Source organism: Lonchura striata, chromosome 4, assembly GCF_050655825.1.
Source record: "Lonchura striata isolate lonStrDom1 chromosome 4, ASM5065582v1, whole genome shotgun sequence".
Classification (NCBI taxonomy): Eukaryota; Metazoa; Chordata; class Aves; order Passeriformes; family Estrildidae; genus Lonchura; species Lonchura striata.
The window spans coordinates 53382649-53408095 of NC_140706.1; the positions used below are offsets into that span (position 1 = coordinate 53382649).

General features: G+C 37.4%; 1 protein-coding gene and 1 long non-coding RNA gene across 9 annotated transcripts in view; both read right to left on the reverse strand.

The window, feature by feature from the left end:
* Positions 1-25447, reverse strand: part of CCSER1 (coiled-coil serine rich protein 1) — a 641644-nt gene that overhangs the window by 432387 nt on the left and 183810 nt on the right. The window lies entirely within an intron of this gene.
* LOC146767639 (uncharacterized) overlaps positions 1998-25447 on the reverse strand; it is a 44302-nt gene continuing 20852 nt past the window's right edge. Inside the window, exon 2 of the long non-coding RNA XR_014955189.1 lies at positions 1998-23627. This is a non-coding gene — a long non-coding RNA (uncharacterized LOC146767639). The remainder of the gene's footprint in view (positions 23628-25447) is intronic.

Consider the following 25447-nt stretch of genomic DNA (forward strand, 5'->3'; position numbering starts at 1 on the left):
CAGGACCTAACAAAGGCTTTGATTGGAAAACAGGTCTGAGTGTTAGGCCACCCTTTTCAATATCATCTTCACTGAAACATCTCCAGATGCAGAGGCCAAATCTGAACACAACTTGCACACACAGAAACAATTTCTTCCATGCTCAACAGACAAATGCACTTAGTGATGAGAAGTCCATCATGTTGCTGACACAAACGTTAACAGTGTCATTGGCAATACAAAATAGCAGAGCCTATTTACTCTGTGATTCTCAGACTCTTTCTTCAACCTAATTAAAAAACTTGAAAAGTTTATTCTCACCAACAACTGGATTTTCTATACATTTTCTCTAGCTGAAACTTCAATAGTAAGAAGTCAGCCATCATTTCAGCATTAAGTACTGCTGACATGCATACATAAGGGTAAACATCTGTATTCTTCAGAAGTGCAGACTGACATGCCTGAGCCTATTACAGTCTCCTGGGCAGAAATTAAATATTTCACAACCAGAACTATGAACAATGAAAGCTTAGCTTTAAATGGGTGTGAAGCTGAAGAAGAAACCACTGGAAGCTCCTTGTTAGAATTGTACCAAGTGTTGGTGGTATTTTTCCAGAATATGTTGAAGTTTTCCATCTTTCTACATGTTGTTAAAACAATCTTTGTCAGAAAGTGTAATCCCATAGGCACATAAAAATGACTGTAAAAAGTCATATTTAATTTGTAAAAGATCTGATAGTGGCAGCTACCAGGTCTCTTCTCGCTTTCCCAGCATCTGCCCCTGTGGCCCAACTGCTCTGTTTGCTGAAACCACAATTTGGTATCTGTTTTCTCTCTGAAGTGAAAGAAACTGTGCTGTTAAGACAAATGCTTTTAGGGAACATGCAAATCTCTCAAGTAAGCAGAGAGATGCAAATTAATGCAACCCCTGCTGAACAAATGCAATGTTCCAAATTCATCAAGGGCAACCCTGAGGGCACTGTTGGGCTTCAAAGAAAATGCACAGAGCAACAGTGGGGGGAGTCTGTCTAGTTGCCAGTCGAAGCCTGCCAGTATAGCTGGTGATCTTAAAGCATTTCAGATTTCATTGAAACTATAGTTACAAAATTATGTTATTCTAAACTTAATCAATGCCCTTTAAATTAAAAAAAAAAAATTAACCCGCAAATATTAAGAATCCTCCTTATTCAAGAAGGAGCTCTGTTTCTTTTTATCTTGCTTTATCCACTTGCTTTCCAATTTTGATTTATCAGGTTTCCTACTAAAAATTCTCTCATATGAGAAACTAAAGCAACTGAACCATATTTGCATAAAATCAGCTTCACTGAGTTTCATGAAGCTTAACTTGATAGCTCTCCTATGATTGATGCAATTGTTAGCAGCAATAGGGAGAGAAAAGGGGAAGAACATTTGTGAAAGAATGATGTTTATAAACTTGACTGGCACAAATGCTCTTCTCACTGTCTTCTATGTGAAGACTTGTTTTCATCTGAACTATAGAATATTGCAGAGAACTGAATGTGATCTGACAGCTAATCTGAAATTGTGTCACTATATTAAAAAAGAGAAACAAAAAAGGTCCACAGACACTATATTATCTATCATAATTTGAGGAAGTTGTATAGGGCTGGAGCAACTCTCCCACAAAGACAGGCTGAGAGAGCTGTTTTATTCAGAGTGGAGAAGAGAAAGGTCCAGGAGGACCTAATTGCAGCCTTCCAGTAGTTAAAGGGAGCCTAAAAGAAAGCCAGAGAGGGATCTTCTAGAAAGCCAGGTAGTGACAGTACAAGGGGCAATGGCTTCAAACTGAAAGAGTAGGTTTAGGTTAGACACTAGGAAGAAAACCATCACAGTGACTGGTGGGACACTGAAGCAGACAGTCCACAGATGCTGAGGGTGTCCCATCTCTGGAAGTGTTCAAGGCCAGGTTGGATGGGGCCCTGGTCTAGTGGAAGATGTCCCTGCCCACAGCAGGAAGGTTGGAACTGGAAGACCTCTAAGGTCCCTTCCAACCCAAACCATTGTTTTCTAATCTAACGCATAATGTAAGTATTCACTGAAAAGACTGCTTGATATATTCTGAAGTCTTTCTTGAGATCCATCCTTCCCTAGTGAATTAGTATTATGGTGCAGTGGGGAATCATCAGGTCCCTTTCTCATGCTCAGAGTACGTTTACAGACAGGAGTTTGGATGCCTCAGATTTAGCTTTTATATTTTTCAGATTTTATACTGCTTTAGTGTGTACATCTGAGCTTCATATTAAGCTCTCTTCACAGGGTAGGTAGACAAAACAATTCCTTCTCTAGCTGGGGACCAAGGACAAATAATCCAAATTTCAGGCCCAAGAGCACAAACAACATTGGACTGAAAAGAGAAAAACAAGGATGGGACTTAATAACCTAAAGCTGTAATTGGACAATTACCTCCAATATGCCAATGGACCAGAACTTATAAAAGTGTGAATCCCCGTGACTGGTTGTCTATTTTTGTGAACATTTTGGGTTCACCCTGGGTGTAGCCCTGGCTGGACTGTTGTACTGCCCAAGGTGGATCCATTGAGGCTTCTTAATAAATACCTGTTCTATTCTTTAATTCCATTCTAGCCTCTGTTCCAGGTCAGCCTTCACAAGGCATCAGTTCCACTGTCATATGAAGAGATCATTGAGCAAGATGCCACACAAATGCCTCTAAGCACTGTGCCCCATGTCACGCTAGAGTCACTTTCCTCTGAAACACCTGGGGCATGAATGAACTCATCAACGAAAAATTTCTACTGAACACATCCTGACTTCAATTGCACAGGCTTCTGTTTTCAGAATCAAGACAAAAGCCCTTCAAGGAGCGTGGAGCACAGTGTCAACATTGCTCCATTGAAACACCGTAGCCAAAAACATGACCAGCTCAAGAGTAAAGGTCAAGTGGTTGAGACACAAATCCTCCTCTGGCTTAAGACAACCTTATATGTATTTTGGCACCTAAAAAAAAAAATGAGACATCCCACGTAAAAAACTAACAAGTACTCTAATTCCTTGCCCACAGCAAAAGACAGCATTTTAAAAATCCTGTATTTTCCTTACAAGTTTGAATCAAAATTCCACAAAGTTTCAATAAGACTGACTAGATGAACAAACTTTAAAAACTTAGAAAATTGATCTGTTTCCAAAATGTCATGGTTTGACACTGGCACAATGTCAGCGCTCCTATGAAAATGTAATTTATTAATTGAATGCTGTGAAATGCAATTGAGAACAGAGAAAAGCAGGCTAAACTTAATAACAAGGGGAAAACTTCATTACACTACTACTGCTACTACTACTATAAAGGGGAAAGAAACCCACACAAAATTCAAAATGAAAACTTTTCAAAACATTCCTCCTCCCCCTACCCAACTTTAATAAATCACAGCGAGACACATTTGGACCCTTAATTAAGTCTTCACCTTTCTACATAATTAATACTGAGTCTATCAGGGAGAGAGGAGTCTCTCTTGTACTATAGACCCCCCAGGAAACACAGCTACTACTTCTTGTGTTTCCATGTCACACATGGCACCGCCCAAATACACTGAGCCAGTGTGACACTCTCCTCTCTATGTCACAGTGCTCTCAACACTGTGCATAAACAAAAACTGCTTATAGGGCCCCTTTAAGGAAGCTTTGCTAAGGACTAACAAGAACAACAGTCCAATGTCTCATTTTGGGACTACAGTCCCCCCCATTTTCCCCTGGGGCCAGGAGTCTTAAAAACAAAAATAATTTTCTCTTCTTCCCTAAAAAGGGAGGGCATCCTCACACCCTCCTCTGTTAACCTCTGTTCATTCCTAAACTGGTAGTTACTAGAAGAGTTTCTCAGCTCACCATTACATCCCCCTAAAATGCAGTTTCTCTTAGAAGAAGGATTAGTTGAGTTTATGGCTAACAAGAAAAGTCTAGCAAACAGCTACTCCATCATCTCCCCCTAACCTTCTTTCTCTAACATCTGAGGTCCCACGCCTGTCTCTCTTTCCTTCAAATTGAGGAGGAAAAATATTTCACAAAGCCTTCATTTCCCAAGAAAAGGTTAAAATTCCCAGACTCCCCAAACAGCTAAAATCTCAGCCCAAGACTCCATCTCCCACACTGGGCATCTTCCCCCCACCCCCCCTCCTTCTCCTCTGCTAGCAAACTTCTAAGTATTTACAGACTTTCTATCTCCTTTCCCTCTAAATTTTGGGGGTGGGGGGGGGGGTGGGGGTGGGAAACAAAGACATCTCAGACGTTCTCTACCCTTCTGTCCACAAGAACTAATTCAGCTTAGTTCCCAATCCTTCACCCCCAGCCTACCTCCCCAGGCCACATAGCTCCCCTCCCCCACCCAGCTCGACGCTGGGCAGGGGAAGTTTACACTTTCTAATAACCAAAACTAAAAAAAGCAAATTCTCCTAAAAATTCTACTTTTTACCCCTCTGTGTTCTCAGAAGCATATTTACCTTCAATTAATTACTCCAAGTGTCAGTATCTAAACCTAATCCCTGACTAAACTAACCTCTTCCTTCTAAAAAAATTCTTTTCCCATGCCAAACTACAACACAAAAGTGCTTAAGTAGGGTAGTAAACAGAATCTCCACATACCTAGAAGCTTGAGATCTTCGTAAACTCCCATTCAGCCACAACACACATTCAGCTTAGTATGCACCCTAATCAGACATACTCAAAAATTTCTTTCTTGAAGAATTACAGTCAGCCGTTATCTAGCTGTACACTTCACTGGATGCAGTGAAACCTAAGAGCTTAAGAATTTGAAGCACAAACATTTGTTGTGGTTTGCACTTCCAGGCGCTTTGGAAAACAGCTCCTCTAGAAAATGTAATATACATTTTATCCTTTTATTTCAACATCTGATTTTAGCAGTGTTTTATAAAATTAGAGGGATTTTTACATCAATTTTTTTGGAAGAGATTTTTACATCAAACCTTCCTGCAACTGATTTTGCAAACACAAAACATCCTTCTTTTGGAGACAAGCTTAGCAATATATAAGATGCAAAGCTGGCTGATACAAAGAACAAGGAGTGTGCACATAATCCTTGTATGTAACATGTATCTAAAGACAGACTATGAAGACTAGGAACAGATCTACAAATTAAACAACATTTTCACTAATATCATGCAACAAGTAACTTTACAACCATAATCACTCTTTCTAATCTAGGTTACTTGTTCATCAAAATATTTTCCTGTGGTTACCAGTTTTGAACACTCCTGTTCCAAAGACATGTTTCAATTAATGCCAATCCTGCTAGGATCTGTCACAACAAAACATAGCAACTTCATTAATTCTGTTGCCTGATAGCATTATGAAACAGCATTACTCTAATTTTTTTTTGAGAAAAGCTACGGCACAAAATACTTTTGGTGGCTTTTGCACCAAGCAAACTCTTCTGAATGTGGTTCAGTCTCCACTATAAGGTGCCTGGTTTTGCCTGTTGCCAGCTTAACACCTTGCCTGCAGTAGACCTTCAGATTTGCTAGATTACCTTCTTTTAAACATTTTCTTTTCAGACTTTTCAGTGATACATTTTAAGTGCCACAAAAGATGGAAATAAATAAAAAAAATAGACCAAATGGACTCTGGAGCAGACATATAAACTTTATCCTAACTGGTGATCATTCAGGTTTGCTTTGAGATGCACAGGTTATGTGTAAACAGCAGCCCAGAGGCCATTTGCAGTCAGTCCTAGACCACTTATGCTTAGGTTTGATTTCCACAAAAACCAGAGCACATTCAGGAGGACAGGGATGATGTGTACACAGCTGCTACCTCACAAGGAGATGGGAACAGCTGGAGAGAAGCCTTCTCAGGAAAGCACCTTCTTTTAAGCACAACCCTCTTCCCACCACAAGCTAACCCCACCATTCACCTTTGACTCTCCCTTGAGTGTGGATTCTGACATTTTGAAAAGCCTGTGTTGCCTATTACACTCAAAACAGCGACTGCTTGGATAACACCCCTCCTCTTGGCAATTGCTGCTAAAAGGCTCTTCATTCTCTCAGGGCTTTATCTGGTTTAGGTTGCACACTAGAGGATAAGGGAAGCAGCAACTGTTCATGTATTTTTTCATTATTTCTTCTTTAAGAAACTCAATCTTAGCACTGCACTGTTCTCAAGCTTCCCTTTCTCTTTGTACAGAAGACTGTTTCTGCTTATCCCTCTACTCCTTAACCCAAATGAATCTTAGAGAACCTCTTACCCTTCAGCCCACTCTAGGATTAGAAAATAAGGGCAGTTAATGGCTCCTGTTTTGGATCTATTCTTACACCTTGCTTTTATTTAAAAATTAAAAAAAAGTGAAGAGCCCTGACAAAAAATTATCTGAAAGTCAAGATTTTAAAATGCAAAGCACAACATTGTATGCCCAGCAACAGAAAGGTCTAATAAGGTGCCTGCAAAATCTGTTTTCTATTATCACTTTATTACTATAACCTTGGCACTTACACAGATTATGAGACACCATAACTCTAAACAGGAAACAAACAAACAAACAAACAAACAAAAAAAAAAACCACAAATATATCAACAAACCTGATCTAAGGTAGTTAAAGTTTATTCACATAAATAGTGATCCAGTATAACTTGTCAATATCTAAAAAGCACAATAATTCTTGTCACATCAGTTTATTAATCTGCCAGTCAGCTTTGTCCTATTTTCCAGTAGCAATGGCAACAACTGGATTTTAAATATATTTTTTCCTTTGATAGCTCTACATATGCACTTGCACATTGACATAACTGTAAAGAAAAAAAAATATCCAGCAATATGTGCAAACAAATAAGTGACATATTTTTGTAAGGAATAATGGGCACTAACTTGTCCTGCCAGAGAGAAAGAATCATTCACTCTCATGAAGAGTCAGTCAAATCTCACAAGAAATATGCAATGATAGATTGTGATCTTCAGTTTGCTATCATGGGAAGTACTTCAGTGGAGGAAAAGGAACAAAAGCCATGACAAAAGGAGTAAGATCAACTTGATGATACAGCACATCTTTTGAATCTGGGGTAGGAATTTCATGCAATTAAGACTGTGACTTTAAAAATACTTGACAAAGCCATTCTTTGGGGCTATTCAGATAACTCATTTAACATGTACTCTCTTCACAAGCATTAAACCAGACAAAAACAAGCTAAATATGTCAAGTAAATTATGCATAGTGATCCAGTCACTTGTGGCAAGATATAAAAGACACTTAAAGGTTGTGACACTGAACAAGGCAACAGATGCCAAGAACCCAGCTCCTTGGAGCAGAAAGCACAGCCATAATGTGGGCACCTAAAGTTATTGTAAAGTATGTAAAGAAGTTGCCTAAAAGTAGAACAGGCTCAGAACAGAAACACTTAAAAAATTCACAAGAAACAGTCACAGGAGAAGACCTTCTTAAATCATTTCCATTTATGATGACTAAACTGAATGTTGGAGACATCCCAAACTGGAAAATTATAACCTGCCTTGTCCAACACCTGCTCTGTTACAGATTAGAATCGTCAGACTGACACTCAGATTTTGTTTATTGTGTTTAGGAATCCCAGCCAGGAGAACATGCTCCACCCTTATTTTAACAAATGAATGCAAGCCAGAGGGAGGAAGCAAGAATGGAGCTGTTTTCCTGTTCCCAGGATTACACCAGGTACTAACACAGTGCAGGCATGGACAAGATAAAAAAATTTATTTGTACAAAAGAACTTCAGGCTCATGATGGACAAGTGAAGAGTGAGTGGCCAGAGCATGTCTTCCTTACTTCCTTGTGCCGCTAATGATTTATTTCTACTGTGTGAGTACAGATAAAAGCAGATAAAAATTAAGGGCTAACCACTCAATACTTTTTATATGGTACTGAGTTGCTCACAGAGAATATTCACTGAAGCATTCTGATTCGCCTACTGGTTAATAGCAACATATACGCCATATGTAAACATATTAAGAATCCCAGGCAACTCCTAGAATATGACACTCAAGTCCAAATTGTCAAAAAAATATTAATTTACACAAGACTGAAATACTGCTAGGTTGCAAACATACTCCTGTTGTCTCTCTTACAATAATAACAGAAATATTATACCTTCCCGAATAAACCTGGATAAAACTTCCTAGCTTGTAGTTTTGAAATCTGCAATTACCTGAATCCTTTCCAAAATAAAATATGTAATAAAATATATAAGGTAATACCTAATTGTTTTACAGGTTTAAAATTCTAAGTGCCAATATATTTCATTCTTGTCTTAGGAAAAAACAAACTGCCAGATAAATACTGGATGTGTTCAAGAGAGATACAGTGTAGTAGTGTTATCTTGAATGTGAAAAATGGAATTATTTATCTACAGTGTTGTTTGTTTCATAACCTTGATAAAATACTAAATTTTTAAAAAAATGCTCAGGCTTTTTGAGAAATTAGTATAATATATCATCTCAAAGAAAAGATAAATAATCAAGATAGAGTGTTTTGGAAAAAAATTGCAAGTGAATCTTTAGTTCTCAAACAGCAGCAAAAAAATTAATATTATGAACTCAAAAATATATGTGACAAGTCCTAGACCTGAAATATTTGTATTTATACATTTTATTTTAACATGGCCAGGTTGTGCTGGCAAATCTTGCAACAAGTTGACTAATGCTCCAGCTTGTATCAGTGACAGAGGTCTCATTGATTCCAAGCAACTGCTCTCATTCAGAGAAGCAAAATGCTTTCCCAGCCCAGAGGAATATCTTAAATTCTTTCCCAAACATACACAAAAATAGAAAGAAACAAACACAAAATAAAACTGTAACTCTCTTTGCTTTTCTCTGCATACTTCATGCAGTCATTTCTCCCAAATCTCCTTCCAAGTGAGTTTAATAAGAAAACTCAGCAAAACCAGTAAATCTTTACTCAAGTTCACAGAAAGCAAAATTACACCATGTTAACACACCTAAATATAGTAGAAGAAAACTCTGAAACACACCATATAAATAAACCCCACAAATCAAAAAATGAACATCCCTTGCCATTCTGCAACATACCTAACTCACAAAAGCATTCAAGAGACACAAATCTGGATTCTTCCTAGTACCTATAAACCTGGAATTTATTAACTTAGCTCTTTCCAACATGACTTTTCATCACAGAAAAGGAAACCAGAGATTGCAGCCATTAGAATCTTAGAAAGCAATCAAACTATTATTATCATGGCAATTTATTTATGCTCATATGAGAATGGTAAAATACTGCAAATAAAGTAAATCGTGCTATTGGGGTGGGGTAGGGCAGTGGCAGGGGGAGGGTAAGAGGCAGAAAAGCAAACCAAGATGTCACAAAAGCCAACCAGCTGAGTCTACAAAGTGATTTATTTCAGTTTTCCCTGGCAAGGAATGCCTTCTTTTGACACCTGTATGTTTTCCAACTGATGACTCAGAGACCTTCTCCACCATTAACTGCTGTTAACTGAGACTCAATAATTTAGCACTGGTTTGTCACATGGCTCTGACAAGTAATGTCTGATCATCATCCCATCACAGGATGCCATGAGACGAGATGAGCTCACAATAATATGCTAAGAAGTTAAGAAATGACAAACACTTCTCTCTGTCTCAAGTCCAAAGGAACTCTACCATGATCTTGCACAAGAGGTAATCTATTGATATGGAAAATAGAATATAGCTACAGAGTCAGCTCATAGTGATGACAACAACAGGGGCATCGCCTACGGCACAGGGCTGTGCACCACATGAGGTACAACTCTGTGCTGGGATTGAAAACAACTTATATGAAAAAAGGTCTGCAGTTTTGATCCAATGGGATGAGTTTGTTCCACCAGCCCAAATAGTTCTTTTTTCTGAGCTGCAGCTGCTAAAGCCAAAATATGAGACTGAACCATTAGAGGAAAAAATATCTAGAACAATCTTGAAAATTTTTTTCTCAGAAAAGCCATGTAACTGAGACATAGGAAACATATTGTGACAGGTGTGCAGAAAAAGAGGAGCTATTATTTTTTTTCCCTCATTGTTTTTAAATATATTAACATCTTCTGCACTGCCTGTGACAAAGCATTTAGGACTTTGCCACCTTATTACCTAGTTGCTAGATCCCTTTAACCCTCTATTTAAAACACCACACATTTGAGAAGAAATTCATCTCCATTATCAAAATTTCAGTGCTATTTTAATATATTATTTCCAAAATGCTTATTTCCACAGTTGATGAAATGCAGGATATTAAAAAAGCACCTCTATTTCACTAAGTTAAATTTTATGCTGTTGTAGCTTTGCAAGATAACAGTCTTTTCAAGACTTACAAGAGGCAATGACAAACATTTTCTTTAAATCATTGTAGCAGATTAGGATTTCTGCTTGAATATTTCTATTTCAGTCCACATTCAGTGCCTCTATCTAATTATTCAAACAACTGATGCAAGATGTACATCTCCACGAATCATTAGTTACATATATACACCCTAACACATAGTGAGCTCAAAATTAATTTTTAAAAAATTGATAAAAGATATGTCATTTTACATGTGATGGCAGAATCATAGTAAACCACATTAAACTGGTATTCAAAGAGATGAATTAAAAACAGTTCAACATGCAGAGTTGCCTGACTAGATGCTTCTGGTGCTTCTGTAGAGCTAATCCTGCCAAGGAGGAAAATTATTATTCATTTCATCTGAGCAGCTAAGCGTAAGGTAATATAATGAGGAAGCTCAGCTAGCAGACTACTTAACTTTTCTTCCTTGAAGCACTGAAACCCCTATTAAATTTCTGTGCTGAGACTTAAGGAAAAAATCTAAACACCTCATGAATAACAGGTGCTTGCTAGGGAAAGCACTGTAAAATCATCAACTGCAACAGCACAGCAGAGGAAGGCTTGAACAAACAGATAAAGGAAACCTGCAATGAGAGCAACCACTTTTTGTCAAAATCTGCATGCAAAGGTCAAATACAATTTTCTCCTGTACCCTTAATGCAAGAATAACAATTGGTTTTTTGGATTTTGTTGTTTTCTTGTAGGGCACAATAAGACTGACGTAAGGCCTCAAGCAAATGCTGTCTTCTTCAATGAGCCTTTCTGGGCAACATCAATTCACCACTACTTCAGAAGGCACTGCTGGTGGACAAAAGCAGTTGGTGGAGAGTGCAAACTCATAGGAGAAATGGAAAACAGATTTGTTGACAGAAAAATTATTTCCTAATGAGTCAGCTTTGGCTTTGATTACTGAATGATTAATTTTTGTTTTCAACTTTCATCAATTCTTTCCTAGGGCTTTAATGCTGGTCAGGACAGCTCCTCCACAAATTAGCTTGATATCATCTCTCTGACTTGTGTGTTTTCACACCATCATGATATTTGAAACTGTATTTTATCAATACTGAAACATTTTCCCCCTTAAGGAATTCTCTAGGGATGTGTTTGCTATAATCCTGGGCTAACACTGCCAGCTCTCCAGAAACCAAGAGATTCTCCTGGTCACCCACTTTCACTGGATACCTGCAAAATGAAGCAGTTTTGTTCAACACCTGGCACTTTGCATGGCACAAGCAAAATATTCATTTTTCACAGTCACCTTCAAACGAAGAGGAACTAAAGAGAGCTGCAGTGATCCCAAAGCATCACAGCTCCTTTAGCTGTATCTCAAAACACATAGTTGATTTTTCCCATCCTTCCAAAACTGTAAAGTTCTCTCATAAGATGAATTTCTAGTCAAGACTCACATTGGTGTTTTCTTTTGCCTCAGTATTTGGCAGCAACATTAACAAAAAGAAAATATAGCCTCACATATTTTGGCTTTTGCAGCTGTCATTCTGTCCTAGACTGCAATATAATACAGCAGTTTTAGAGTTTTCAGATAATCACTTTTACCAGTGTTTCTCAGTAACATATGACACAGATAGGGTACTCATCCCTCCACCCTAAACACCAGCTAAGCATCTAGTGACATGACAAAGAATTTCTCCTCTGGAACAGAAGAAACACAAAAAAGATGGAAAAGGGAGAGAAGTTACTAGTCTGCCTCTATCAGGCAAATCCTCAATGGCTGTGCCAAGCTCCCATTTACTGAAGCAGATTAATACAAGCACAGCTTGGCCACTGTGTGCACTTCCAAAAAATAGCCAAAATGTTTAAATATCTCCTGGACTTTATAAAGGAATTATTATTTCTAAGCAGGACAAAAATCTGTAAACACATTATCTACTACACAATGGCATCCAGTTTGCATTTATCTTGCTCCTTCTGGAGTGAGCAGACAGACTTCTATGCTCCAGGCTCATAAAAAGTGCCTGGTGGACTCCAGAAGGTATTTGTACTGTCCTGGAAAATTACATAAATCAAATGCTCAGTGACTGTCATTTTCCAGCTAAATGCTATTATAAATAACTGTTTATATGGACTTAACATTTTTTCCTACCTGTCAGCTACTGATAAAGATTCACTCCCTAAATCACAGTCATTTCCTTTTAGCTGTCAGAAAGGAGATTTAATATGCTGAAAAACAAATACCTGAAAACAAGTATGATTTACTTTTTAGAGCAGTTATATAATTTTGTATAGCTGTTTAGAAAGCATTGCACTCTCATTTTTTAGTTCATGTCCAAACAATGACACCAATGTATTGTAATATATATGACAATCTCTTTGAAAACTTTGATACAAATAACTTAATGAAGTTTTTTCTCCCCACTCATACTTAGCTCAAAAAATTAATTCAGAAATAATGTCTATTATCAGAATGTTTTAAATTTTTTAAAGTAGAATCACAAAATCAGTCTCTTATAATTTTATTTGAATTAGCATTCAAAGATGAATATGCTTCCTCATAATTTGAAATACCACAGAGATCAACCTCATGCATTTTAATCTGAGTACATGCAAACAAAAATTCTCTCAGAGCCACAAGAATTTCTGAATTCACATCTAATATCACAATAGTACTAACTTTAAAGACCATTGTGTGAATGGCAAATTTGAGGGGTAAAAATGAGACAGACTATGTAAGACTTGAATGTAAGAAATTAAGTCTTGCTCAGTCATCTACAGTTCCACTTCTACATTCTCCCATGCCATGAAAGATGGCAGGAACTGGAAGTGTAGAACCTGGCATTTTTTCATCTCCCTAAATAATATAATTTTAAAATTATAAATTTTAATTTATAATTTTATAATTTAATTTATAATTTAATATATTTTATATAATTTATAATTATAAATTTTATAATTTAAAAATTTAAAAATATTTTTGAAGTTAAATTGTGAAAAACCAATTATGGTATTTACTGAAAATTGTGAACAGGAAGAGGAAACCCTTAAAACTGTGGTTACCCAACACAAATATACGAAAAATACTGTGTTGATCAATAGTTTTAAACAGAGGGAATGATATATTTCTACAGGTAAACAATACCTTTGAGTTGTGACCACCCTTTGGCAGCACTGAAATAGCATATGTAATTGCTAAAATCAACAGATTTTCTTCAAGAGCTTTGTTGCTTATATTTTCTATCCAATTTTACAGAGATTAGTTTCACAAAACCAGACTTTTTATATTGCAATATCCCCAGGGGTATGCAGTCATCAGTTTGCATAATGATATTTTACAAGATAGAAGAATAGCTGTAAGAGTCTTACAAAGCAATAGAGTTCATCCTTTTAAAAATGCACACATAAGAAAACAAAAAAATTAATCCAGAATTTATTAATCTTCCTCTCTCTTCTGAGGGTTGAAGATAGAAATTTTCAACCACAAATGTTACTTTCGATTTTTCAACAAATAAAATAGTCTGCTGTGGAGAATGAAAATATTCATCTTTCCAAAAGACAGATTTTTGTTCCTGGCTTCATACTTAGAAATTAAAATAGTTCAAAGCTGCTATGGCAGACACAATCGTCAGTGATGCCCTCTGCAGTTCTAGGTGGAAATTCTGGGGTGGTTAAAATGGCTATTTTTATATTAGCTTCTTTTCAAATATAATTTCCCAAATCTCACACATGACATACAAAACACTGTCACCACCTGTTTTCTACACCTGCAGTTGGAAATGACAGACAACTGGTTTTCGTATAACTCTTCGCTGTCAGTAACACATTATACCTGATGCAGGTTTATAAACCAGCTTTTCTTGAAATGTCTTCCTTCACTTCAGACAAACTATCCCTTCTTACAGCCTGTAGGTGATGTATGGCAGAGGAAAGCCAGGCAGACTCTGTGTTTATAAGGACATTTTAAATACTAACTTCCCAGGTGAACCATTTCAGTCACGAAAGAAGAACATTAAATGAACTGACTGACAGATCCCACCAGGCAGAGGTAAGGGCAACATATGTCTTTCCAAACTTTTCTTGCTCAAACGGCTTTTTGTCCTTCCAGCATCCCTCACCTCTACAGGCTAGAGAGTTCTTAGCAAACTTCTTCCTTTGACAAATTTTCTTCCTTCCTCATATAGGCTCAGTGTTCCTGTTTGCCATATGAAGCTGAGAAAGATATATTGACCTGACTTCAGTACAGGTTTTCATCACAAGGGAGTCACCAGTCATCACTTTAACCAAGCAGATACCACTGACCATATCTGAAGAGGTAATCTTTTATTGTTGAATTTATTGGTGTTTTTTATTGATGGCACCAATATAAACTTGAGCGAGGCCATGAAAATAAAAATCAAATGTTATGACAGCTCTTCTTTTTCATTGTCTTTGAAATCCTATCAGATTTAGTACTTAGGCATTTGTGGTAACGAGTATGATTCCCACTGGGCTTATCTGACTTCACAAACCTGAACAGTAAGTGAACAACAGGTTATGTGTGGATATAAGGCATGTTTACCAAAGATTTTCCTGGCACTCTGAGAAACAGTGCTTTAAATTCTGTTCTATCTAGACTCTGTAAGCAAAGTCTAATATTTCTAGTTACTTCTACCTAGGAGTTACAACAAATATTTTTCTAAGCAGATTTAAATTTCCTCTGAGAACTAAGGACACAAGGAAACGAGTCAAAAGTGGACAGATGTCCATAACACTGTTGATGGTTTTGTTCTTTTAGTTTTCTGAATATTTACTAGATCCCTGAAAATTACAAGAAAGAAATGCATCCATTATTTTTCCATACTAAAATCAGTGAAGAGTCTCACATCAAACCAGTTGCATTTCAGACCAATACCAGTTTTTCCTCCTTTTGTGGTGTTTCCTTTCCACTACTTCCCTCCTAAAGCTAGAAAATATTTTAATATTTCTGAATTTGATGCTGTAGCCATTTTCTGTGTTTTAATATTCCAGCACAGGATCCATATAAAGAAGCAGAGTCTATATAATTTTCTTACTTCAATTCAATGTTATTTAGAAAAAAAATTATAACTAATTCTCACAAAAGCATGAAGGTTTCTCATGTCATTAAAGGACTATAGAAATAACTAAAATAATCATTTATACAACTACATCAGTCAGATTTTTTTTCAGTAGTTCAAGGATAACCTGATGTTTGGAGTAATCCCTTTACAATGGATGACACTGTTTTTGCATTTCCTGCCCTTCAAATGATTCTGTGTGTAACCGTGTCATAATCTGTAGGAAAAGGTCATTTTGAGACATTCTCTTAAAGAACATGAAATTGCCACACTCTTAGAGCAGTCTGTGATTGCTAGTGCTTCTTTCTCCAAGTTTAAGTATCCAAAAGTTGATTAAAATAAAATAAAATCTACCATAATGCCAGATTGGTAAAAGGAAGACAAGAAGAAGGAGAAAAACAGGTTTAAAATGATAAACTTTAAAAAGCCAGATAGTCCTCAAGTTCACTGTAGACATCTGTCATTATTCAGGCATAGGTACAGAGGGCTAATTAAATGTTAATGACATATAAATAATCTGCTAGTCATAGAGCATTAGCTAAGGAGCAGTACACTGCACAACAGCTGCTGTAGCTCACTGAAAATACTCAAGTCAGCACCTAAAACAGCATCTAAAATCTGGCTTCTAAACATCTGAATGAAATAATAATGACTTCTTCATGTAACTCATTTCAGAAGACCTGTAATTATTTTTGCTTAAGACAGAGGTGAAAGGTCTATGTGATAGCAAAAAAGATCTGAACAGTTTCACAAAACAATTAAATGTGAGATTTTTCATATGCTGTTTTGTTAAAATCTTTTTAAATGAAGCACAATGTCTCTAAAAGCAGAGCTGTACTGAGATGCTAATGAAACCAATAAAAGAAACTCATGCCAGAAATACTCTTAGAGACACAAAGCCTTTGCTCAATTTCTATAGCATGATGGTCAAGATAAGCACGTTGGACAAAAACAAGATTTAAACTCACTCCTCATTTAAAGCCTGGGGTTTTTTTTTAATGCACAAACATCCTCCTAGTCAGAAAGATGGCCTTCATCTTATTGGGGTCCAGCTGGAGATCATGAGAAAGATAGAAAGGACTGGGCTGGCCAGTGAAATGTCACACACCCGACATGCAGGAAGCTCAGCTGGAGCCTGAGGCAGATCACAGGATATGAAGAGAACAAAGCACACTAAACCTTATTCAAATGCTAACTCAAAAACCTCAGGTTTAAAGTGCATCCTTAAAATGAAAATCTCCCTTAGGAGTGCTCTCTCAGGGCACATTGCCTCAGCTCAGGCTGCACCCTTACAGCCTCCTCCTGCAAGCCAGAGTCAGGGCAGGGCAACTCATCTGTTTGCGGATCTCACATTGGCACAGCTCAGATGGTCCAGGACAGGTGCCCGTGCTCCCCACCTTGTCATAAACAAAGAGATGCCATTTACAAGAAGGGGATTCTGAACATCTTATTTGAAGTCCTTGTCATAACTTAGGGACAACCCTTAAATTCTCTAAAATTGCCAGTTCACGAGAAGACAAACTCTTTTCTTCCCAGTGCTAGGTCAACCATTTGACTTCACCCTAAGATGAAGAGAGTGTTCCCAAGTTAGCAAATTACTTTAAACACACCTGTTCAATAAGAGAAGGGTAAAGAACATTTTTTCTTCTGAGACAAGAATAAGACGTATTTATTAAAACCACCTTTGGTGCAAGTGTTGTGTGACAGTTTATAGCTGCCATCCCATGTACCTGCTGCATCCAGGTCTCCATGTAAAGCAAAGCAATGCAATGACTGGAGCACGCTAGGATAAACTCCAACTTTCAGTTTTCAGTCACGATCGCCAAGGCACTCTACTTTATTCCACCCCACTGCCTAGACAGACAGTGGGGTGGAATAAAGGCTGTGAGATAGAGCTCAGGCTCTTCCTGCCAAGGCCAAATTAGCGCTGTCACCAAACCCCTTGAAAACAAGCAGATCCATCATCACCTGCATGTTTACAAGGACAGACACAAAATCACATATAAATCACTCCACAAAAAATTCAGCATGCAATATTAATGCAGGCATTCCTATGTGCCACAAACACACATCAGGATACATTACAAAAACACACCTAATAACTAGGAAAGGTTATTGACTAGAGACCTTCTAAGCAACCTGTAAATACAAGGCTGTTGATTGAAGTTCTTCATATTGATGAAGAAGAAAAAAGGGTTTCCACTCCACACTAAAAACCATTCACCCCAAAGACACACAATTTTACTGCAAAGATGTAAGACGTACTATAAGAGGTACAACAAAAACATTTTTAAAAACACAAAGCAGCCGCACAGAAACGCTCTCTGCTAAGCACCATCAAAGTCCATCTGACACTGAGACTCTGAAGCTGTAAGGGAAATGTTTCACTCCACTGTTGAATAATTTGCCATCTCTTCACAGAAAGAAATTTGCCACAAACAAGTTGAGAAGCTTGATAATCGGTATGCTAGTCACATTCACTCCTATCAAATAATAGGAAAATTGAACAAGCTACATTGTTACAAAGAGACAGTGTCAAAATCAATGGAAAACTTCAGGTTCCTTAGTGTTTTAAAATCAGGGAACCTCTTGTTACAACCTAAATAGAAGTAGTAATTCCACTTACTATAGTCATAGCAGAGCAATTCTTTATAGTGGGTGGGCACTAAAAATGAATATGCACTATATGAATAAACACTGACATCTGTTACTTTGTTGCACTTCCGTGTTAAGAGAAAAAAAATGAACACTGGTTTTGAAGCAATAGACAGGAATTTTCTAGCAACTTGTGGCATTTGGAAAATACAATCCCTTTTCATCTCCTTGATGACATCACCATATTACTGTATACATCATCAGTGTTTATTATAATAGGTCAGACATTTGTCCAGCATGTGTAAATTCACACTGCCTGGGCTGATGTTGAAATTGTAATCTCTACCTAGCAAAAATATTTTTTTTCCAAATGAATCCAGAAACTTCTTAGCTAACTAGCAAACAGCTCTGTGCTGAACAGCAATCTCCTTCAAGCTGAACCCTATGGGTTAAGCAACATCAAAGCAACTCATACCAGGGATTCTGAGTGGGAATGCCACATCTAACCAAAACTGCGGGGAGAATGAAGCAATCACCATGGAACTAACAGAAATTGTATTTGGCCAGGATATGAGGGTGCATCTCCAAAAGTACCATGGGATCTTTCAGGACTACAAATGATCAGAATCATGCTTTTACATTTAATTCAAAAACAAGACTGCATGACTTTAAGCCCTCAGTTTGCAACCAAGTTGTAGATTAACACCTGATAAATCAACAGCATCAATCTCTTTTTTCTTTAGGAATGCCTCACTCAAGTATGCATCCAATTAGAATTATTAAAAACCACACAGCATAGTATCTTTAGTTTTTGTGGCAAAAAGTAGAAGAAAGTCTTGCTTATATTGTGCTTTATACTACAACTTATGTAGTCCTCAAAACATTATTAGGTGATACACTCATTCCAAATTTCAAAATATGTTGGTATGAAAAAGATGAAACATAATGAAAAATTACTGTCATCTTCAAAGTTTGTCTACTTAACTTCAGGAAACACAAAGATTTCAAGCTTTTTTCCTCTTTTCTTTTTAGCATATAGATTATATCTTTCATCTTTAGAAGATGTCATTATGCTCTTTTAATCTTTTATATTTTGCTTCTTTTTAAGCTCTTGTCCATATCCAGGGAGGCAATTAAGGTTTTTGTGAGTAACTGCAAATAGACAGGTTTCATGAGTCTCTCACACCACAAAGACGTTTTCAAGAACGCATTAACCTTTGCACTGAGCAGTAACTAAGGATCATTAAAAAATACTCACCACACTTATTTCTGTGGAGAAAATTCAAGAAGAGAGGTAATATCAGTGGTTTATTTTCATTCTGTATGAATTCTCAGAAAACCCCAAAAGCTTTCCTAACCTCTCCTATCAAAGGATACAATAAGAAAAGTCATCACAGACATGACAGGCCTAAAGCTTCCATTATTTCCCCACAGTATGGTGAAAACATGTGTTATTCAGGGAACTAAAGGCCAGAAACTGGCTTATAGTTTTTTATCTCTCAACCTGCAATCTGACTACTAACTTTGACTCTTCTCTATGCAACTAAGTGAATGCAGCATATTGGTCTAAAAAATTAATAATTTCACTAAAAAACAAATAATCATGAAAACAGGATCCTCTCCATTGTAATTGTGTGGGATTTTTTTTCCTACCTCCATCTCCAATATACAGTAAGATTCTTTGACAGGTCATCACTGGAGAGTCAATCTTGGATGCACGTCATGGAGCTCCAATGCCTGTTCTGAAAGGATGGTATCAGGCAATTTCCCAGGAGAGACAAATTCCTAAATCTTAATTTGCTGTCTCATCATGAATAAAGACAAAATACTTTTTGCATGATCGCTGTATACTCCAGAAGCAGGGCTTTCAAAAACAGCACTGGAGTAGACAAGAACCCCCTTTTTCCAGAATTTCAGTATCACATTCATCCTGACAAGATAGCTCAAAGGCACATTAAATGATAAACTGGCATTCCAAACTCCATCTTTACTCAGCACAAAATTTCTGTGCCATGCTTGACACAGGAATTTGAATGTGAACACCGAATAGTTTAAAGCAATATATACAAATATACTTGAGAATACATTTAAAAGTACCAGTGCCTTCTATGGAACTTCAGTTGGTTTAGTCACTGCTCATTAATTCATGCAGAAAACAATGTTAGCTTTAAACAAATCTATATTAACAAAAGTTTTCCCTTTCTTTGCCCATGTTCTGGTTTGTTTGGTTGTTTTTTTGCATTCTTTATTGTATGAGTTTATTTTAGATGTAGAGGCAAGAAAAAATATAACTATATTGCCGATATAAAGCCAGTGCCATGAACAAAATGGGGATAGGAACAAGAATAACTACAGCCAGCAATTCGGACACAAAACTGTGTGGTGCTCCACATCTCTTCACAGTATCATGTGAAGAGATAGGACACAGGTATTTAAAAAGCTACACTAAGCAGATTTCACTCCAGATTTGTCCCTCCAGTTGTTGACTCACTGCACATAATTTACACAAGTTCAAAGTTTATCAGCTCAAGTGAATAATAATGATGAAAGCAGTGCTGAACTGTGGGCTTTCCCCAGCTTTTCAGGTAATTTTTGTTACTTCTTCCTTTTGTCAGGCTCATGTAAATGAAGAGTGTGCTTAAAAAAACATGACAGAGGCCTTCAATATTCTATTATTTTCCAGCATAAAAGACTGTTGCTTTCTTCTCTACTATTAAGAATTACATGGCAACACGAAGAAGAGAACCATAAGAAAACTGTTTAAATTCCAGCCTACTGTGAGATTAATAAACCATGGAGATCTGACATTACTGCAGATGCAGAGCATTAATTCCTTCTGGCAAAGCCTACAAAAACGTATACCATAAAGGTATAGACAAAATACTTCATTTTATATGGAGGAAAGGGGTGGCATCAATGTTTGACTTCAAAAGTACCTGTTGTCTACTCAAATGCTACCCCACCTGAACAGTGTGGGGTACAGTGTGGAATTTTTTCTATTTTAAAATAATTATAACATAAATACATTGAGTTGTTTTTCTCATTGATAATTTAAGTCAACAGATTTAGGATTTTCAGGGTATAGAGACCACTCCCCCGAGCCTGCCCATGTGCCTACTGTGCCACCACACCCAGCACACTGTGTGCCCATACATCTCCCACAATCAGCTACTGCAACTACTCTCATCTATTTGTCCACAGGAGCCACCCTTCAGCATTTGCTCCACATTCAGCTTCCGTACACCATACGGATGGTTGCTGCCCAGTATAATTAATTTCCTAGGCTGCTCTGGAAATCCATCCTGTCAACTTGGCAAGGAATGCAGCTTTCCACCTGACTCCTAGCATGACTCGAGATCACAGTGCAGGGAATAGAGTTCATGCTTTCTTACAGAATAATTTGAAGTATGAAAGCCAGTATGTTGATCCTCAAGCAAAACACAATTGGTGATGTTTATTCAAAGCTAGGGAAATATACATCTGTAAATAAGGATTAAATTGAATTGCCATTACAAATCATAAGTATCATTGCAAAAGAATTATCAAACAAATATCAATGGTAAAAATTCTACATAATCCTTTTAGAAATCAGGATCCTCAGTCAAACATAACAGCTGGTGCAATTGCACAGCATCAGCCTCCTTCAGCCACTCACCGGGGCAGAAGCTCTGGTAAGGTGCTGCTGTCCCTAGGGGGATTCTACCAGAACAAAAGCACCGGTTCTGTGTGTGGGTTTCACTTCCACCCTTCACACTCCAACACGCAGCGTAACACCTTTTATGCTCAGTGACGTGAAGGTGACCTGTATAAGCTGAGTCTTCCTCATCCGTGTCTGGGAGCAAATTAATTTCTCAGGGTCTTAAATTTCAGCCATCTGACCTGATCAGGTGGGGAGGAGCCGAGAGGCAGGGCTGGGACAGGGACGCTGAGCAAAAGCAGTACTCACTTGTCCAAGTACTCAATTGTGTAAGGTTACTTGGCACCCAAGACTGACAGGTTTCCAAACCTGGGATTTAAATGTAGAGCTGGTGAGTGGCAGCAATGATTTTAGTTACTCTGAATGTGAGTAGGCAAAGGTGTGAGTAGGCAAAGGTGTGGGCAAGGAGTTGACACAAACTACATCCGTCATGGGTGACTGTTGGGAAGGATGGATAAATATAATTATTCGCAATAATACAGCCAGGATGAAAGCAATACTTCCTACTGGCTGGACAATGCCCTTATCTACAGATAAGTCCAAAAGTTAAATGGACTGTTCCATCTCACCCCCCAAAACGTATGGTTCATGCTGCACCTGTAACCCTCCCCTAAAACATCAAGTGTCTGTGACCCCATTGGCCCCAGTCTTGTTCCAGCCCACCTTGAAGCCCCCTGATAAGGGGTCTCCAAGGGGCCAAACGCTCTCTTGGAACTTCCCCTCCTCTTGGAACTTCCCCTCTCTTGGATCTTCCCCCCTCATAGGACCTGCACCCTCTCCTAGAGCATCCTCTCTACCCCTTGTGTCTCCTCTCCCCCATCCCCTCAGGCCTTGCCACGTGCTGCATCTGGCAGCTCCAAGCAAGACCTTTCACCATCCCTAATAAACCTTATCTTCTAAGAGCAGCCTTCAGAGATCTCTCGTCTCCATTCATCTAAACTGTCCTGGAGCACAGCGTTTCCCTACAGGTGATGTGACCTGGTGGCAAAACTCTGGTTTAGCACAGCCATAAGGGGAAAAACACAGCATTTGCATCTACAGCTGGCTCAATCTTCAAGAAAGAGGGCTGTGGACAGGAATTAGGGCCAAAGTAGTTATGAAAAACAGAAAAAACTAGTCAATGGGAAATCAAGTTGATGCTCATCTTCAGTAAGGTTCTACCATCTGGAGGTAAAGATCCAGCTATGTATTTGCAGTGAGAAGACAGCTTGTAATTAGCTATGTTAGAGGTGGGTATTGAGAGCTCAGTGATGTATTTTATGATAAAGCTGGGGATTTTTCATTCACTTTAGTTTGACTATAGCAAGTATTATCAATTGTACATGGCCATTTGCACTATATTCCATTAAAATAATATTCAATTGCCTGGCCATCTCATATTTTTTATTTACAGAACTTTGCAGTACTATTGAAATACTGAGGCAACATGAGAACACAGCATAATATATTATATAATTTTAAGAGCAATAAAATGTTTCAGTAACAAAATAAAACTTGTTGCCCAAGCACAGATTTGACAGCAAAAACAGTAATGGTTTCTTTATCTTGTCTGATGTTAATTTTTGTTGATATTCCCTAGGGTCAAATATATCCATGCAAACTTATGTCTTTATATGAAACTATAATATTGCAAAGGAGATTATATTTTACGTTATACTCATAAGGAGAAAAAACAGAGGCCCATTTCAAACTCTCAGTCACTCAAGGGAATCTTTAAGAGTTTACAAGACTCTATATATTGCATATATCCAAAGAGAGGCAGAATTTACACTAAAGAGTGTTATCTGTGTAGGTATCTGTGTATGCCTGACAAAAGGCAGACGACATTCTTTACACAATATATCCTCTCATCATACAGCCACAATTTCGACATTCAAGATATACAAACTTGAAGATTTCAATCTTGCATTAGACGTTAGCTGCAACTCAGAAGATATTCAGTTTTCCAGAGATTCCATCTGCTTACATTGTTCATCACCACATTGGCTTTGAATATCTTAAATAAGCTCTGACCTGCTTAAAACAAAAAAAAAAGAAGAACTCTTGATAAAGGACACGATTTTTCTCTGGAGCTATTTTAGATTATACATGTGAGCTTTTCAGATCACCAAACCCTATATCAAATGCACAAAATCTTCATGTAAGCAGGCAAGCATATTAAAGGCATTGCATTGTGAGAAGCAACTTCCAGTGGAGGGACAGGGGGCACAAAAAGTATCTGAAAGCAGTTTTTTCCAATACATCACTTTTTATGTATGAAACACCACCTAAAAATCTTGTTCAAAATAATGAAATTTTTATATTTTGCTACATTTGGCAAATGACTTCTCTGCTCCTCAGGTCTTGCACACTACTAATGCTAAAATCTTTCAAACATTTTAACATCTTTTCTTGCATGCTGATATAATTCAAGTAAGATTCTTCTTCTTTAGTATGTTTATAATAAAATGCTTGCAACAGTGAGAAAATTGAGATTTAAAGCCATATTGTTTGGCTTCAAACAACATGAGTTCACTGGAACAAGCAGAAGAAAAAAAATCTTAACCTAATCACTTTGCTTCAGCAAGCATCTCATGAATTCTGGATTAACAAACAAACAAACCCCACATTCATTTTTAGTTGGCAATCACAATGAGTATATTAAAAAAAACAAACAACCTATGCAATCAATGTTCTTGTATTTTTCTTTTTCCCAACCACATTTCAATTCTATAAATAGAACTATACATGTCTACTTCCTTGTGCAGTGATATTTTAGGAAATCCTACTTGTTCAATTACTGCCAGGAACACTGGACATCACCAGGAGTTTTGACCAGGTTGTCACAACTGAACCTATACAGAAGAAATATTAATAAGAGTGATAGGTCTACCCTTCACCAAGGAACCTATGGTTCCTGTAACCAGTGGTATTTTAGAAGTGGAAATGCAGACTGGTGTGAAATTATGTTCCACAGGAGGTTGGGAGAAAAGGCAGCCATATCTCACCTTTGCAAAATCCCAAGATTCCAATACACTGATTTTTCAGTGTAAGAGTTATTTGTATAAATCAGAGCAGTTATTTGTATAAATCAAATATACTGTGGAGTTCAGTAAATGGAAGTAACCAATAGCCTAACAACTAAGGGAGCAGGGGGATGTCTCTGCCCTAGTAACAAACCATATCTTCAGGGATTCCTTTCTGCTTTTATCTGTGTCTTGTCAAATATACCACAGAGATATGAAGATTTATCAATTTTGAAACTACAGAATGTGGCTTTTCAGCAACTTTTTTTTTTTTTAAAGAAAGCCTATTTAATAATGCCAAAATAGTTTTGACCGATAAAACTTGTTCTTTTATTGTCTGCCTAATAGGATTCCATAGAGGAGTCTCGAGAGGAAATGTGGAACGTACCCTACTACTAAGGGTACAGATTCCATTCTTTTGAGCTCAGTAGGAATAAACACTCCCTCAGGTTCTGTTCTTAGACTATGCCAAACACAGACCATGAGATTTCAGAATAAAATGTGGATTTTATTCTTGAGCAAAATACATCAGCCTTGAACCACCTGAAAAAGACTTCATTATTTGGGTTAAAAAGTACACTATAATTTTTAGAGAAAAAGATGGTATTGCATTCCCTCTTGCACCCCTTAGAAAGAGTCCATATATCATGCTTTCCTAAGTGTTCATAAGGAAACTCAGTGAGTTTCCAAGAACACCTCACAACAAAGTCTGATAAATATTAAAAGGAGGATATCAAGCTTTTAAAACCTTCAAAATATTTGGCATAGCTTTAAATGCTTATCTAAAAGCTGAGCTAACACAAAGGCATGCTGTCTTTGGCCAACACT